Source organism: Mytilus californianus, unplaced genomic scaffold (assembly GCF_021869535.1).
Source record: "Mytilus californianus isolate M0D057914Y unplaced genomic scaffold, xbMytCali1.0.p SCAF_5, whole genome shotgun sequence".
Classification (NCBI taxonomy): domain Eukaryota; kingdom Metazoa; phylum Mollusca; class Bivalvia; order Mytilida; family Mytilidae; genus Mytilus; species Mytilus californianus.
In genome coordinates, this window is record NW_026262701.1 from 111,442,906 (window position 1) to 111,460,694 (window position 17,789).

Consider the following 17,789-nt stretch of genomic DNA (forward strand, 5'->3'; position numbering starts at 1 on the left):
ACCGTATGGTTGTAAAACGTCACCAAAATATCTAAGTTTAAAACCTTCGAAAGAAATATTCTTGTCATGTTTGGATTCAACTCATTGACTTTTTCAAAAGAATTTCCCTCATATTTTTGTTGATACTTTTGACGAACCATTATCAGCTTCATATAGCTTTGCATTGATCTTTTGATGTGCGCGTTATGTTTGGCTTCTGGAAATAGCTTAAATTGATGGTTTTATAATGAAAATAAATAAATCTAAAAAAAAAACAAGTTATCATTTTTTAACATATAGAATTAAAAAAAAACGCTCTATGGTTGTAGAGGACTTACGGTCGGGTTCTAAATTCTAAATATGAGGTATTCATAAAAGCAGCATTATCCTGAAGACATTCAATATCTGCAATCAGAAGAAAAAGATCAGATACATAAAAAATATGATTTACGAACAAGAGTGCACACGTTGAAATTGCTCGCCTGCATTTGATCATTTCATAAACATACCATATACCTAATATAGTTAGACTTTTGCTTAAGTATCTTAGAAACCAACCTAATTACGAAAGTTAAATATTGACCAATAAACAATAAAAATGAGGTCAAGGTCAGATGAACCCTATCAGACAACACGAACAACATGCAATCATTTCATACACCGAATATTGTTGATCTATTGCGTATTGTATCCAAGAAAATAAAATAATCATGAAATCTTAACAGTATCTGAGAAACGAAAATTATCCTGAATTCTTAACATTGACTAATGAACCATAAAATAAGGTCAACGTTAGATGGACCCTGCCAGACAGACATGTTCAAATAACAATCACTCCATAAACCATTTATAGTTGACCTATTGCTTGTAGTATCTGATTAACATAAACTATGCAAACTTAACATTGACCAATATGAACCATGAAAATGATGTCAAGGTCAGATGAAATCTGCCAGAGAGACATCATACAATTATTCCATTCAGCAAATATAGCAACCCTATTGCTTATAGTAGCTTATAAATCGACCAAACTGGAAAAAACTTAACATTGTCCAATGAACCATGAAAAAAGGTCAAGGTCAGATGAAATCTGCCAAACAGACATGTACACCATCAAATCATTCCTTACACTAAATAGTATGTCCTATTGCTTATAGTATCTAAGAATTAGACCAAACAATAAAAACATTGTAAAATGAACCATGGAAATGATGTGAAGGTCAGATGAGACCTGCCACTCTGACATAATTAATCTTGGTATGGATTATTGGTTTTTATTGTTTATTGATAGGTAATGATTGGTAAACTTCGGCACCGAGACCCGACAGTTAATTAGCAGCCAAAGTTTTCAATCAACAATCATGCATACTGTTGTCAGGTCATTAAAGATGGCATATTTTGGAATTAATATTGATTCACTCATAGGGTCTTTGCATCGGAAATAAACACATTTATTCTAAAACCAGTTGTTGGCATGACACGGGCTATGTTCTTCTCATATATTTTAAGATGATATGATACTAAACCCCTAACGGAAGGGATTGTGCTTGATTTTCATATGATGAAGACATAATCTTTCAATCAGTTTAATTGAGGTCTGGAGCTGGCATGTCAGTAACTGCTAGTAGTCCTTTGTTAATTTTTGTATCATTGTCATTTTGCTTAGTTTCTTCTGTTACCTATTCTGATATCCAACTCGGACTTCTTTCAAGCTGAGTTTTACTGTGCGTATTGCTGTGTTTATTTATTTTACATTGGCTAGAGGTATAGGAGGAGGGTTGAGATCTCACAAAACATGTTTAACCCCGCCGCATTTTTGAGCCTGTCTCAAGTCAGGAGCCTCTGGCCTTTGTTAGTCTTGTATGGTTTTTTTTAATTTTAGTTATATGTTTCGGAGTTTAGTGTGACGTCCATTTTCACTTAACACATTTTTGTTTAGGGGCCAGCTGAAGCCCGCCTCCGGGTGCGGGATTTTCTCGCTGTGTTGAAGACCCATTGGTGGCTTTGTGCTGTTTTCTGCTGTTTGGTCGGGTTGTTGTCTCTTTCACACATTCCCCATTTCCATTCTCAATTTTATGAAATGTTTTTTTGTCTTTTATACGTTATGGATTCGTAAAAATGTTAAAAATAAACTTCCACAGAGGACTTACTTTATTATATAATTGTTGGTTTATAATTTTCCCGTGTCAAATATCTAAATCTAGAAAAAAGGACAAATATTTTCGTTCATATTATATCTATCTAAAGGAAATTCCCATGGATACATACAAGCAGCATAATAAGAGATTTCTCGATTATTTAAAGAAAAAACATCATTAAGGTAACGGCGAGTGTTATTAAATTTATCAATTAAATGTAATTTAAACGCATCTGTACTCAATTTGACTGAAAATCGATAAGTTTTGGTTTTCCCTATCAATATTGCGCAGTATTTACCACCTTCCAAGTCCATAAGACACGATCCTGAGGTTTTAGTGAGATTTCTATTATCAATGGTGGTGTTGTGGCGGAATTTAATGACTCTACTGTCACTATTCTTCCAAAGTATTTGATTAAAACATAGGTCTACTGTAAATAGCACCATAAACAAAGAAATACTATTTCTTAGGTGAAAGAAATTTTCACAGAGAAAATACAATCAAATATCATTTGCAACAAAACCTGAAAATGAAATCACATATGGCAAAAGTATTTTTTCAAGCAAAGACATAAATACAGTTACCGTTGTGCTGGACATTGAAGATACATTTCTACATCCCAGCAAAAAGCTTAAAACAATTATGTACCAAAAATGTATACATTAGTTCTATCGAACAAAATTATGTTCAAAGAATAATTGAGTATTTCGAAAAAAAAAAAATACAGCATCAATAAAATCAATAGCATTAAATCGTTTATTTACATAAGAAAACACAGCACTACAATTTTTCCACGGACATTTTTGCTATTATTTTACTATTGAACACATTTAAGAACTTAATTGTGTTTTTAACGATATTTTGACGCTTGATATATCAATAAAGATGTCTAGCCTTATTTTTCGTTTTACAGATGCACTTGATTCTTTCCCTTTAAAATGACCTTGAAAGGCAGGCAATGATCGATTTCAGACTGTATTGATTTAATTTATACATGAAACTCTCATGTTTGTAATTTCAGACCATATCTATTAATATCTTTTAACGTTAAACATATTTTGCTAGCCAAAAAAATTCTTATTCTCATGAAGTGTCTGCATATTTACAATTTCATATTAGCAAATATCGCTACTCCACATAAGAAATGTTTTTTTTTCGAGTCGCTCTTTCCGTAGACTGGGCATGTAGAGTTATAATGTGGTATTCTTGTATTAGTTTTACTTTTTTTATTACAGGTTTGTTTATGACAGGAACAGTCCTCTTCGTAAGGTTTACAGTAACAGTTGTGTCTTGGCTTGGTTACAAATGTATACCCTCTTGAGTAGTCGCATTCACAGGTCGTGTCATTTTCAAAACTTCCTTTAACGAATACCAATTGGCCCTCTTCATTACAAAAAGACTTTTGATACACACATTTACTACTTCCATCAGTTGAGAATGGAAAAGGCTGATATCGGTTGTTGCTGCATTGTGCTTTATTAAAAAACGGTTCTAATATAAGTTTGCTACCTGAAATTGATATAAAATAAATTGGAAGATCACAAGTTGAAAGTTAAAACGTTTAACCATTTCAACAATAAAAAAAAATATCACCTATTATGATCTTTGTATGTACAAATTAGTCCAAATCTATTTGTCTTGTTTGTGGGTTATACACTGATGAAATATGTATAGACAAAAAAAAAATCAATCTTTCAACCGAAAACGTACAAAAAAAAGTAAAATAACAGAAATACCGAACTCCAAGGAAAATTCTAACGAAAAGTCCCTTATCAAATGGTAAATTCAAAAGCTCAAACATATCAAACGAATGGAAAACATCTGTCATAATCCTGACTTGGTACAGGCATTTCCTTATGTAGAAAATGGTGCAAAATTGCTCAAAATTAGTCAACATTTTTTTTCTAAGAATTATGCTTTGAAATTACCACAGATGGACGACTTCAAACTATGATTTTTGAAAAAAACAATGTGCAGTATCAGTTTTCCTACTGTCAACTTTCAATTTCTCTGTAGTAATAAACCCTCTGCTCCGATCATTTTGCGTTTACATATCTGAGACGTTACGCGCGAGCATGTTCACATTACACGGATTTCATTTACAGGGTATGTACCAAACACAAAGAATCCCTACTTGCTATTTTAAGCATAAAACATGGAGAAATTAATAGGGAAGATCTACACTGTCAAAACTAAGGACTATATTTCTAGACAACGAAAATGTAAAGGCGACAATTGTGATCTCGGATGAGGTAAAACATTGACCAATTTGGATAACAAATATTCCATGAACTACGTTTTTTATATAATAACACAGTTAACTAACTTTATTTCGTATTCAATTTGACGTTGGAAACAACAATTTGACTCCAAAATTTTGACTTTAAATATTAAAATTTGAAAAAAATATACTTTTAATTGCTCGGGAGCAGAAAAGTATTGAAACTAACAATTTACCCATTTGTGGCATTATAGTTATTATAAAGTCAAATTCATAAGCGCCAGTGCCTGGAAATATAGGTTTTTTTTTACATGAAGAGATGCATATATGAAAATGTAATATTTACCCCTTTCAAAAATGAAGGAAGTGTTTTTTCTCTAATTAATTCATTTTGTACATGTTTGGTGGAATTTAAATGATAAAACAAGACACAGAAGCATTCCACATGAGTATGAAATGGTCTTAAGACATGTCAGGCTGAAAATTAGTTTTAGTAAATTTAGACATAAACACATATTTACACAAATAAGCTGTAGGAGTAGGGCATTTCTTTGTTTTGTCATAAATATGCTTAAAAGTCAATATATAAAAAGCTATTATGCTTATCGACTCTTGGCGTCACATTTGGGTAGAAAGTAAAGTCTAGTGTCTAAGTATTTTTTTCCAAATTGCAATGGAAAACTGTAAAACTTGCATGTTATTTAAGCCTCAAAAGGCCAATATTTGAACCACCATAGTCCATTTGAGCTCAACAATTCTTCGAAAACAAATTAATAAAACTTCAAAGTGTATATTGAGTAGCTGCTTGAATACATTTTTGACATTTCTACCTATTATGTCTGTTTATTTTGCACACACATTGTTTTCAATATAATGGAATTCTATGCGACTGTCATACAAGTGAGATGTTTAGCTAACTATAAAACAAGGTTTAATCCACCATTTTCTACATAAGGTAATGTCTGTACCAAGTCAGGAATATGAGTTGTTTTCCATTCATGTGATGTGTTTACACTTTTGATTTGCCATTTGATAAGGGACTTTCCGTTTTTGAATTGTGCTTGGAGATTGATATTTTTGTGATTTTACTTTTTTTATAACCATTTTTTTTTCATTTTATTATACGAACTCCTACAATTTTGGTCTCGAATTATGGTAAATAATTAAAATAGGTGCCTGTACCTTATAGTAATCATGTCAGCCATGTCATTGTCACTAAGAAGTAAAATAGTAAAAATACCGAAATCCAAGAAAAACTCAAAACGAAAATAATTAAAATAGGTGCACACAAATTATTTCCCTTAGAGCAAACAAACGTTCATGGAAACCATATATTTTTCGTAATAAAAAAAAATATCAAAAATTGGTGAACAGCAGTCAACATTGTGTTATATCTTAATCACTGTAAAACAAATAACTATTTCAACAAAGAAAAACAAAATGGCATATAGACACTCTATAGATAAAGTACATATGCAAAAATGAAAGACAAGAATACAAAAATGACCATAACACAATAACACAATAGTGGGATGTATAAATACCTAGCCACGCCAGAAGTATATTACCAAAAATGGACCAAACAGTAAAGGTAAAAAAATATACAAAGAAAAATAAAAAGAACACCATAACACGTAATTAAGATGATAAACAACGTCAGTACCTAGAATCTATACTACAAGATCATCATGTATTATTTGTGAAGTTGATACGGAATATTTATCAACAAGGTCTTGATATCTTTCGATGAACTTTTTTAGAAAAAGGACGAGACGTTCTTTGACATAACCCTGGTTCATCAACATTCTGCTCAGACACTGGAGACGTTTTGTAAAGTCTGAGTAGCAGCTGCAAGCTCTTGAATACCGAATTAGTTGGGACATGTATATCCCATATGCAGGTGAAGTTGGTATATTGCTGCTAAGGTGGGGGAAATTTATAATTTCAATATTAAAATCGTCTCGCTTGTCATAGATTCTGGTACTGAGATGACCCCTTATGTCAAATTCGATGTATAAGTCTAAAAATGAGGCGGAGGAAGCCTTGTCTGTTGCTTCTTTAATTTCTAGTTCTGGAAGATATATAAATGGAACCCAATCAGAAAAAGTTTGGATTGTTAATGGAAAGAACATCATCAATATATCTGAATGTGAAATTAAATTATCTGGCTTCTTTGATCATTAATTGAATTAGAAACCAATTATTCAGAGAACAATTGAAAGGACTTTCCACCTCACATGTTAATAATAAAGGTTTAAATGAACTTTTATACAGAAATGCTATTTTTTTAATGACAAAAAAAAAAAAATGAAACTTCGTAAACAAAAAGGGTGTCAGAAGAAAACTAATCTTACAAATATTCCAAACATATATAGTTTACAGTTCTTTTTTTCGGGAGTTGATCAGCTACTTCTAGTTTAAAATAGTCGATTTCGGTGTTATCCGATAGCTTACTTCTCACTTATTTGAAAAATATATGGTTTTTATGTATTTTACTTTCACGCTAGATGCACGTTTACTAAACAAAAGACTCAGTGACGGTCCAATCAAAAATTTGAAAGGCCCAATAAAATGAGAAGTTGTAGAGCATTGAGGGCCCAAAATTCCGAAAAGTTTGTCAAGGCTAAGGTAATCTATTCCTAAAATATTATATAGTTTCTATAAACTTTTGCTTGAAATAAGGGAAATAATTGACTGCTTCCGCTGTATAAAATGACACTTCCGGTGTCATATAATAGGTTTCATTAAACTGCTTTGAAAAAATATATGGTTTCAATAAACGTTTGTTTGCTCTAAGGGAAATAATTTGTTATTTCTTGTTTACAAAATGTCACTTTCGACACATATGATAGCTTGATTCACACTGATTCTGAAAAGATATGGTTTCTAGGTTCTCTTACATAATATAGATGTAAAAAAACAATCTACTTCCGGTTTACTCTAGGTTGTTGATTTTTCAAGGTCATTTGTCGTCCAGCCTAATGCAAAAGACATTAAGGCTTTATCTTGTATGAAGTTATATCAAATGTCAAAATATAGAACGACAAATTTAACCTTGAACTTGAAGTAAATATCAAGGTCAAAAAGTCACGGATCTCATATCAAAAGACCCCAGGTCAATAAGACGTATAGTTAAGAAGTTATCCTACCAAACAGGTTATTTTGAATATTCAAGGGGAGAAAACTATAAAAAGTCAAAAGTTGACGAAAAAAAAACAATGTAAATAGTGTAATTATGGATGCATATTTCAAATATACTATGAAACATTATAAGCTTAACTTTGTTTCAGTTCACCGATTCGAGAATACAGGTTGTAGGGGTAATCCGCCGATCTTAGCAATATTTGTATCAACTAAGGACACAGAAATTGCATTTGCAAATTTTGAAGTTAAGTCTATCGCGTCACTGTTTTTGAGTCTACACCACTGGTTATTAACAATGTGCCATTGTTTCGCATTCGTTGAAGCACTTGTAAGATGCAGACATTTTAAAGAACATTTTACTCCTAACAACAACCATAATAACCCTATTTCTCGTATCAAACATAAGCTAAAAGAACTCGCCAAGGAATTTGTTTTTGTCCCGGCTGATAAGGGTACTAATAACATCATTATTGTTTGACGTAAATTTTACATTGAGGTTCTGCAAAAGGAAATCACGAATTCACCAATTTCCAACTAACTCCATTTTCGGAAAATGACACCTGTAACACATATAAACTTTTAGCTACCTCTTTACAAGCAGAACCAAATACAATTAAAGTTTCAACTATGTACTGGCTTCCGAAGCTGCACAACACTCCTTACAAATATAGATTTATTTCGTCTTCAAGCCATTGTTCCACTACTTAACTGTCTATTCTACTTACTGGTGTAAACGCGTCTAAAGGAACCATAATTAAGAAAAACTGGTATTTAAGATATAGAAATACATTTCAAAATGACAATTTCATTCCTGTATTTTGAGTAGAAAAAGCTGGGTTGATGCCACTGCTGGTGGAGGTTAACTCCCCAAGGATATCACTAGCCAAGTAGTCAGCAGTTCAAATGAAATATCATTGCTATGGTCATAACCTTAAATTAACTGTTTACAAAACTTAGAATTTTTTCGAAATACTAAGGATTTTCTACCTCAGGAATAGATTACCTTAGCTTTATTTGGCAAAACCTTTTGGAATTTTAAGTCCTTTATGCTCTTCAACTTCGTACTTTATTTGGCCTTTTTTCTTTTGTGATTCGTCACTTATATAGACAAAACGCGCGTCTGACGAACATTTTTTTAATCCTGGTATCTATAATGAGTTTATTCACAATCCTCATAAAGAGTGACCGTAAGCACATGCAATACAAATACACTATATACAATATGCAAGTTAAAAGAAAGTGGTAACTAAAATATCTAACTATGGCATGGTTGCTGTTTCCTTGACGTATATCCCACATATCTTTAAATGCATGAAATATATCCATGGTATAATCTATCGGAGTATGCTATTAAAGGCCTCGGCATGAAAAACTGACAAAATGACAAACAGCAAATAAATAAGACGGGGACAGACTTCTCTCATGAGCAACCAAACTATGACTGTAAAATATAAGGTCACACACTACTAGCACGGGGACGCATTCTACTGCATTCACACAGCACGAGCGACAAACTTACAATCAAATGAAATAACCTTGCCAAACTTTGAAATTCCCCCTTGATGTCTTCTAATATGTTTTGCCATTTTACATGGACTGCAATAAATCTGCCGTGTTTTTTTTTATAATACAAATTTATTACTGAGCAAAAACACCAAAATGCATGTATAATTATAGACACTGATTGGCATTTAACTTTCTTAGGCACATGGCATGGTTAATTTTTAATACCTTGATCTGCGAATACAAATAATATTGAAAAATGAACAGTCAAAATCGAATTAGAGAACAAACAATTCGTGCATTTGTTTGATATGGTGATATTAAAATATTAACAATTGCATCAGTTATATTTTTAATACCGCAATACCGATGATATGAAGTATCGACGAAGGATCAATTCTAAGAAATCGTATTAGCGACACATATATATTTCTTCCTTTTTTTGCGTTATAAGTTTTTTACGAGGTATTAATTTGAATCAACAAAAATTTTTGCCTACGTCAACGGGGAAGCAACCTGGAGACACATATACCAAAAGAGCAAACTGTGTTGTGTAAAAGATATTTAGTATTATATATATTGAAAGTATTACGACTATATCCAACATAAATAACTTATTAGCTATATTTAGAAAAAGGAAACTGAATTAAAACCATTACTAAAAATATGAGTTTAATTATGATACAGGATTTTTATGATAAAAATAAAGGAAGATTTACCTGTGCTGCTGTAATCCAGTCCCCCACAGGACTCATGATAAGTTTTCTCTAATGAACGAAACAAACACACGTAGTCTCTATCGCAGTAGAAAATTCTTGCTCTAAGACGCCATTCCCCTGCCAATGGACATCTTAGTTCATATTCCAATGTCACAGCGAAAACCTTTTAAAATATAGAGTTCGATAACCAATCAGAAAATTCAATCGAACAAAGATGAAAGGGGTATAGTTCCAAGAATTATATTCTATATTTAAGTTTGACTTTGTCTTTGTGTAGCTCTTATGCAAGTTACTTTGAAATAAGGCTTGTTTTAACACAATTCTTAACAGAGTTCTAAACAGAATTACTGTTTCACATAGATCATTTCTCACATAAGCGTACTATGGTTTTTGATAAAACTATTTTATGGTAAGTTATTTGGATTATCATTTTTTTGATAATTTCATGAGATAGTCGAATCGTTATGTTGTCAGTTGTTTGCATCTTTTCAGTCTTTGCTACAACTTATACAGTTCGAATCTAGTTAACAAGAATTTTCAAAATAACCATTAACAACTTAAAAGTATTTAATTGAATTCCTACTTATACAAATGAAAATAATTAAAGACAACTGATACAGAATTTAAACTAAACAAACACTCAATATATTCATGGAAGCAATATATGCTTTAGGATATAAGGTCAAATATATATGTGTTAGCTATCTGAATATAATTAGTATACAACAGTCTGCTTATCTACGACCAGAAGCCATCTAACTATCCGTCGAGATGACCTCTGAAGGCTGTCGACGATTATATTACCGGATATAAACATACATATATATATAAATAAATAGATAGATAGCGATCACATGTAATCGGATTTTTTTTAGGTCTGTTTGATTTCATGTGAAAGGTTAAACATATATGTAAATCATCGTTTTACCTGTATAAGAATGAATTTTTGTGGGCCAGAAGAGTCAGGGAAATGGCTATTTTTGATGGCACCGTTGATTCATTTTCAATGTTGATATTCTTTTCTTTTTAATGATGAACCTACATGCGCAATTTCTCCACTAAATGTCAAATTAAAAGGTTGCATGACTATGAATTCAAATGAATTGAATTATTGACTTACAAGTCAACAATACATCAGCGTTGTCTTTTTTATCCTATTTTGACGAAATTGGACCATATTGACTGCTAATAGCGAATTATAATTTCTATATTCCGCTTTGATACATATTCGAAACAAAACAAATCATATTGTAACTGATAAGGGACTTTTCGATTTGAAATTTTCCTTGGAGTTCGGTATTTTTGTTATTTTACTTTTGTCTAATATGTATGCAATACCCATTTAATTGGCTTTGTGAAATATCTGCAAATGCATCCTGTAATCTACTGGTGTAATTGATGCATTCTTTTTCTTAACTCGTGTCTTGGTTAATTGCTTAACTGATTGGTGTTAAAACGCCACAGGGCAAACTTAGAATGTTTTTTTTTTCAGGACGATTACATGATAAAGTCATATATTGATATATCCTGTGTGTATAATAAGGAAGCTAAAATTAAATAGTTTAATCTACTAAATCCCTTCTTTATACGGACTGCAATACTACTAATCTTTGATTTTTATTCCCAAGTACCGTGTATCTGACTGAGAAGCAGCAGAATAGTAATAACGTATTGAGTTTAACCAACTTGTAAATCAGACCATCAACCTTAAGTACTCAAGCAGAGCATGCTACCACGCGATTATTAGTGAGTATAACTCTTTATATACTTACTTCTGGAAGACAGAAATATATAAATATATTGCTCAGTACTTACTTGAATCATGCAAATCAGCAACAACTTCTTCATTTTACGATTTTATTAACTGACATCTAACTGCAACAAAAGATTCATCGTGTATTAGAAATACCTTGGACATTTCTCAAAGATGATTGTTAACAACTCACTATATATTTGCCTGCATTTGCTAAAATGTAGGTTTTTTCCTTTTCAGATAAGGTTATTTTTTTTCTAATGTAATGTTTGTTGATCGGTATTATTACAGATTAGAAGAAACTCCTTGTAGCAATACATGTTCATAAGTGATACACTATGTTCAGTTAGGGAACATCCATATCAAGGAAATAATGTATTCGACAAGGGGTATATAAGCGGATGAGAAATATAACTCGGGTTCAGTCAATGTTCTTATATAGTAAAAGCCAGTAAATTAACAGAGTTATGTTGATTATATATAAGACTCCATATGAGAGTTATTTACCCTTCTGTATTTGACATTAGTGATATATTAATGTATCTCATGAACCGTAAGTGATAGAGACCTAAGTTATTTTGATTTTAGGTCCTTGGTTCACAAAAAGGAATCGGAGGTCAAGGTCAAAGGTCAAGGTCATGTTCTAAATTGTGATTTTGGATTGTGTTCGCTTTTCCTAAAAAAAAACGTAATAAATAATTACAAAAGAAGTATACAAAATTGTTAGTTGTGACATATCGAAAATGAAAAATGTTAGTCGAAAGGATACAGTGTCTTATAATAGAAGTTTCCTTCTACTGTAGAGTTTTAAATCAGTTGTATGGTGATATGAAGGTCAAATGTGAATTTGACGTTCTACATTTTGACCTTTTCTGTAACTTCATACTGATACATGATAAACCCATAGGGTCGTTTGCATTAGGTTGGGAGACATATGACCTTGAAAAATGTCAACCAGAAGTATCCTTGAGAAAAGCGGAAGTAGCAATTTTTGCTTGGAAAAAAGGAAAATGATTTTGAATTTTCATGGAAAAGTACATAGAAACCATATATTTTTTTAATCAGCATAAATAAAGCTATCATATGAGACTGAAAGTGACCTTCTGTAAAACGGAAGTAGGAAATTATCTCTATCAGGCAAGAGTATATGGAAACCATGCATATTTGGTATCAGTGTTAATAAAGATATCATATGAGAAGGGAAGTTATATTTTCTTAACCGGAAATAGATTATTATCTCCCTTATTTTCAAGCAAAAGGTTATAGAAACCATATATTTTTAGAATCAGTACGAAGAAACCTGATTTAACACAAATGGAGGAAACCGGAGGTGGCTTCTTATCAATCATTTAGAATATAAATATAAACAGCAATATTTGTCCTTTCCTAGATTTAGATATTTCAGTTTGACACGGAAAACTCTTACAAAAATTTTCGACAAAAGGGACGAATTTTTGTTCCCTATTGTTAATTGTCCTTTTTTTTTTTTTTTAACTCTTTCACTATACCCATGTCTGTAGTGAACTTTTGATTTCAATTAAGGTAATCTATGTAGTACTCGTAAATTATTAAGTCAAGGATTTCGTTACCAATTACTTAAAACCTTTACTAAATTCTTTCATAATTAAAGAATTGGCTTTACATGTAGAAAACTTATTACAAACGTGATAGTACATTCTAACTGCTACTGTGATGTTTTGTACCGAGCACATAAATAGATACAATCCGGGTAAGCTTATCGATCCTTTAAATAAGCTAATTCTAAGAGGTAACCAATGCAACACTGTTATTAGATCTTTCAATATTTATTTTTGTCAGTATAAATATTCATTTTGTTAAATAAATTAAAATTAAAACCCAATTAAATATTATTGTTATGCACTTATGTACATTCATGGTCCTACAATCTGTCGATACCTATAATTTTGGCATTGTCCAAGTTCATCTTTTTCTCTGTTAATGACGTCTTTACACTAAATCCATTGGAAGTCGGATGTGTACTGATTGATATTTTAGTCTAAGATTCATGATTTTAATGTGTTATGTGTTGCTATTGGCTTTAGACTAGCTTTCAGTCACTACGAGTACTCTCTTATCCATAATTTGTGTCTTTTGTGTTTTTGTTAGTTGTTATGTGCTTTGAATCGATGAAGATATGAGCCCTTTTCAACTGATTTTTATAGTTTTTTTTCTTATGTTGGGCTGTTACACCACTGTCCCAGTTTAGAACAGGTTTGGCGCGCCTGCAAACATGTTAACCCCGCCAGATTCTGTATGTGCCTGTCCCAAGTCAGGAGCCTGTAAATCAGAGGTTGTCGTTTGTTGATGTATTTTATATTTGTTTTACGTTTATTGTTTTGTACATAAATCAGGCCGTTAGTTTTCTTGTTTGAATTGTTTAACGTTTGCCTTTTTTTGGGCCTTTTATAGCTTGCTTTGCGGTATGGGTTTTTTTCTCATCATTTAAGGTCGTACGGTGACCTTTAGTTGATAACCTTTTACGCCATTTGATCTCCGGTGGAGAGTTGTCTCATTGGCAATCACACCACATCTTCTTATTTTAATATAAATTAGGTTTTTCATGGGACGGCAAAATTTTACATTTTTACAGTATTACCATTTGAAATGTCTCTTGTCCATATGTGATCACAAAATGTCTAAGACCGTTAGTGAAGTATTGGAGGGAAGATGGCATCCGTATTGTTTTATTGTTTTATATACAGGTGATGGTTAAGGAGATCATTTTGATATTGATTCTGTAAATTTAGAATCGGTTTTCTTGTCACAGTCTTTATCTAATTTTTGTTTGAAGTTATCATAGAAAATTCTCTCCGGAGACCGTGCCAGGAGCTGGTTTGTAATGTTTAATTTGGAATTTGTTGAATTACAGTATTCAAGATCCTTCACAGAGAGTAGTTGAACTTATTTCTTGTATTAATTCATTGATGGGTTCTTTGACGTTTGTCACTGCACGCAATTTAGCCAGGGTCACAGGTAGAGTGATTTCGATGTCACCTGTTATAGGGAACGTGGCCAGATTAATGACTCGAAATTTATATAGATTGATTCAATCACGTGTTTCAAGAGATTATATTTTCATCTTAAGGGATCAAGAGGTCACAGGCAAGTATAGTTTTGGAAACATGAAATTTCGGTTTTAGATTTGAAATGATGTTCAAAGTATAGTGTTCAATCTATAATTGTGTATTCTGATGCTATCAGTTTTTCATGTGGAGCTTATTCATATCAATTAAACAATCATAAAATGTGTAAGGAGAGAGAAACTTAAGATCCATAAGGAGAGAATTGAAGTCTATAGAATCGTGTATAGATACTTTTCTATGTCAGTTATCAGCAGTTTAATGTTTTATGGACAGTCAGAACTGTGCAGGTATGATGGAGTCAGGTAGAGGTAAACCGCAATTACATAGTTTGGCGTTGTCGATGTTTTCTATTTGTGTAAAGAATTCCATTAACATAGATATTGAATGGATACATAGAGATAAAAATATTAAAGCAGATGCTAGTAGTAAGATGTTTGATTCTGACGATTAGGGTGTAAATAAACTCATCATAGATAGATATAAGAAGATGTGGTATGAGTGCCAATAAGACAACTCTCCATCCAAGTCAAAATTTATAAAAGTAAACCATTATAGGTCAAAGTACGGTCTTCAACACGGAGCCTTGGCTCACACCGAACAGCAAGCTAAAAAGGGCCCCAAAAATTACTAGCGTAAAGCCATTCAAACCGAAACCCAACGATCTAATCTATATAAAAAACGAGAAACGAGAAACACTTATGAACCACATCAACAAACGACAACTACTGAACATCAGATTCCTGACTTAGGACAGGTGCAAACAATTGCAGCGGGTTTAAACGTTTTAATGGTACCAAACATTCACCCTTATCTGAAACAATAGTGTAACATCACAACATAGAAAGACACACTATAAAATATCAATTGAAATGGCTTAACTCAATCAAAAGACATATTAACACCGGTGAACATTACACTGAACAAATAGATTTGATCTATGATATCAGGATTGAAATTTTGTACGCCAGAAGCGCGTTTCGTCTACAAAAGACTCATCAGTAAGTGTTGAGAGTTTTTTTTTTAATTTATCCATTATATGTTTGGACGTTATTCAGTTGGTAGAATCGCTGACAGCAATAGTAAGAGAATTGCTATATTTATGTACCTGTCTTTGTAAGAATATTGAAGGTTTCTGTTGATTCATGATTCTTGATATCTCTTTAAGTGTCTTTATATTTTGTTTGTATGGTTTGAAATTAAGTTTCATATATGTTTTTTTTTCTTTTAACATTTTGTTGCCATGGAAACCATTCAAACTATTTTTTACTTAAATAGAGGAAAAAGTATCATTTAAAAATTGAAATTAAGGGAATTTTAAGGTACTTTAGAAATAGAGTTTAATCTATTCATACAATCAAGATTTTTACATTGTTGAAGGACAAAGCACCAAATAGTTATAAACTTTTCTGAATTTAATCTATAGTTTGTATCCATAGCAACCATTAAAAAATCGTTAAAATTCTTACTTTCTTAAAATTTTATTTGTGTTTATTACCCGAGACAAACATCAAGTTAACATATCACTGACAAAATATTAGATGTTTTTAAAATGAAAAGAAGGTAGTGTGTGTTTTTTTTATTTAAAATATTTTTTCTTAAAAAAATGTTCATTAAGATAAAAATCCTGATTGCAATACATATGAACGGTCAAACTTCTTGATCTTAATAAGCCAACATTTTCCATTTAATTGTGCATTTCTTACATAAATCTGTTAATCATAAATGAGAATGTGCGATTTTTAAAAATGTATTGTGTCGAAATGAAAACTAAATATTCTGGATATGCTGCACTCCCTTTTTTGGGGAAAAATTCCAGTTTTTCAGAATTAAATCATCCATGGTTAAGGACAATCAACGTCCTTTCCTCCTTTTATAAATACTAGATTTCTCAGAAATATGAAAAATGTAAAGGGTTCAGCATAACCCTTTGTCTTGCTTGAGATTGATGCTGTAAAAGAGTTGTGTTGACTTCGAAAAAAATCTATATATTATGCTTATTAGTGAAAAAAACGATATGCTCAGGATACTATCACTTTCAAGAAGCTTCTATCCAAGCTTGAATAAATTTCCAAAAGTTTGACATAGTTACTCAAATTAAAAAGAAATAATTTAATAACAGACTGTACCTACATGTAAATGTTGAATACAAAAAGAAAAAATTAAGTTCATGTATATCTATCATAATTTTTAATCTAAATGGCTAAGAAGCGTAAAAAAGATTCATGAAACTCAATAATGCATTAAAGCAGATAACTGATGTTTTTAAAAACTTTAATCCTAGATGGTTTGATCTGTTTATAAATATTAACTCCAAAAAAATGTAACTAAATTTTTCAGACGACATGTTTAATATGGGAAAATATGACAATTTTTTCTCGGGGTAATATTCTGCTCTATCACTCTCTCAGTGTATAATTTAATTTATTATACTGAATGTTCTGTAGTTATTGTGCTTTAAATTTTAAATTGAAAGTAATAAAGTATGACGTCATGTATATAACAATCATCCGTATTTTATAAAAAAAAAATTGGAAAAATTGACCAAGCGTCGACATAAAGGATTATAGGGTATACGCCATGGGATAGAGTAGAATATCCCATCATATTAACCAATCAAAATCTGACATTTTAACATGAAGTATGACATAAGTTAACTCCTAAAGACCAAGTTAGTAATTGTTAATGTAAATAGTTAATAAAACATACCAATATCACTTAATTTTATATTTGATTCATTCTGAAGGGGAAAAAAATAGTTTCCCTCCGAAGATCATTGACAAGGGTGGTAAATAATGGTAAATACCAGGAGCAGTATAACCGGTCAACCTTGTTTACGAAGCTGGTTGGTGAATCTTGTCCATTTTATATCTTGAGTACTTTGCAAACACACATTTTACATCTTTTTCCTTTGAAATTGTTATTTTAGGTTCTTTTTCTATATGTGTTTATTTTTCTTTTCTTTCATTTCATTATAGGGTGTTAAGATAACTGATCTTTTCTTTGAAGATTGTCTCGATTGTTAGAGACTATAATATTGATGTGGTCTAGTTGATATAAAAGATGCTTCCCCCCCCCCCCCCTAAAAAAAAAAAAAACAAATTTACAATTACTATGTGGTTTTCATCAATATTTGTGTTTTCAAAAGACCAAGACACATGCCTGAAAGAATTACAATTTTTCATTGCATATGAATTCAATAATTGAAGATTTTATGCTTCCTGTATTGCA

General features: G+C 31.5%; 1 long non-coding RNA gene across 1 annotated transcript; it reads right to left on the minus strand.

Moving 5' to 3' along the window:
* Positions 1-329: 329 nt before the first annotated feature.
* LOC127702653 (uncharacterized) lies at positions 330-9,863 on the minus strand. The gene is made up of 3 exons (XR_007982521.1): positions 9,705-9,863; positions 3,339-3,626; positions 330-384 (listed from the first exon to the last, which is right to left on the minus strand). It is a non-coding gene; the product is annotated as an uncharacterized LOC127702653 (long non-coding RNA).
* Between the last annotated feature and the right edge of the window lie 7,926 nt (positions 9,864-17,789).